Source organism: Mus caroli, chromosome 7, assembly GCF_900094665.2.
Source record: "Mus caroli chromosome 7, CAROLI_EIJ_v1.1, whole genome shotgun sequence".
In the NCBI taxonomy this organism is placed as follows: Eukaryota; Metazoa; Chordata; class Mammalia; order Rodentia; family Muridae; genus Mus; species Mus caroli.
Genome location: NC_034576.1, coordinates 71,055,840 through 71,057,783, shown reverse-complemented (window position 1 = coordinate 71,057,783; position 1,944 = coordinate 71,055,840). Strand labels below are relative to the sequence as shown.

At 44.1% G+C, this 1,944-nt stretch overlaps 1 protein-coding gene across 3 annotated transcripts in view; it reads right to left on the bottom strand.

Moving 5' to 3' along the window:
* Window positions 1-1,944, bottom strand: part of Fam169b (family with sequence similarity 169 member B) — an 81,298-nt gene that overhangs the window by 1,607 nt on the left and 77,747 nt on the right. The window lies entirely within an intron of this gene.

The following is a 1,944-nucleotide window of genomic DNA, read 5'->3' as shown; positions in this document are numbered from 1 at the left end:
TTTTTTTTATAAGACTTGCCTTGGTCATAGTGTCTGTTCACAGCAGTAAAACCCTAACTAATACACCATTTCACACAGGGGGCTTGGGCATCCAAGGAGGGTCCAGAAACCAACTCCCATAGACACCAAGACACAACTAGACATTGTTGTGTTTGTCTGTTTGTTTATTTGTTCTGGGATCTCCTGTGTTCCAGACTGTCCTTGAATTCTCCATGAAGCTAAAAATGCTCTGATTTTTCTGCCTCTACCTCTTTTGGGATGGACTCACAGGGGGTACACAAGTACAGCCAGATTCTACAAAGCTCCATGCGTGCGAGGTAAGTCCTGTACCAACTGAGCTGCAGACATCCCGAGCCTCGCTTTAAAAGCGTATCCCGTGTGCTAGAGTGAAGCTCCTCACAGAAGCTACAGGTTATTAAATGAGAACCCAAATGACAGAGTTGGGCTACTTCCCTGTGAGATACAGGACAGGGATGCACCAGAGGCTCCAGAACAGGCCACCGCACTGTGACCGGTTGCCCACCAGAACTACAAGACAAGCTCCTACAGCTGGCTAAAAGACAAAGGGAGATCAAGCTGCAACTGGAGGCTTCTTCCGTTGCTGGCCAGTCCTCATGCTGCGAGAAAGCATAAGCAGTACAGGCTGTCATGGACTGTCCTCGGCACCCATTGTTACTCACAGGTCAGGCAGGACAGAGCCACTGATAGAATTGTCCCAAGTTTGCTACAGCCAACCTTATGGCTACACGTGAGGCTGGCCCTACAGAGAGAAATCCACACCTTGCAGTGTAAGCCTGCTCAAAAGCCAGTGGCCAGGGTGGGTCGCAGGCCCCCTTCCCAGCAACTACTATTGCTTTACGAAATGGACATGATGTGCCTATTAGAATACCATGGAGTAGCCAAACATGGCAGTGCACACCTCTAATCCCAGCTCCAAGGAGGCAGAGGCAGGTGGATCTCTGTGAGTTCAAGGCCAAGCTGTTCTATACAGAGAGAGCCTGTCTTGAGAAAAGGGAACTTAAAAAATATATTTATTATATTTTTATATATTATATATAAATATATATTTAATATATAATATATCCCTCCCTGGGGACTTATACATAGATACTGATTGAAGAAAGAGGTAAGAGGTTTTCTTCAGTGGTGTAGCAGGAAGGGGTAAGGAGAAGAGAGAGGGTCAGTGGGAGGGGGAGGGGAAAATAGAGGGTAACAGGGCAATGACTGTGGTGAAAATACATTATACACAAGTGGGAAGTGTCATAATCGAACTCAGTGAGTATGGTTGATATATGCCAATGTATTTTTTAAGTTGGCATTCTGCCTTTGAGTGTGCAGCCATACATGTACACACACATACACACACACACATTCACATTCACACACATTCATACACACATTCACACACATACACACACATATATACACACACATACACACACTTATATATACACACATACATACACACATACACACACATTCACACTCACACATATACACACACATTCACACTCACATTCATATACACATTCATACACACACATACACACACACATACACACACATACACACACATTCACACACACACACATTCATACACACATACACACACACATACACACACACATACATACATACATACACACACACATACACGCACACATTCACACACACACACACTCATACACACACACACCACACACATACACATACACACACACATACACATTCACACACACACATTCATACACACACACACATACCACACACACATATACACACACATACACACACATACACACACACATACACACACACATACACACACACATTCACACACGCACATTCATACACACACACATACCACACACACACATACACACACATATACACACACATACACACACACACATACACACACATGCACACATACACATACACACA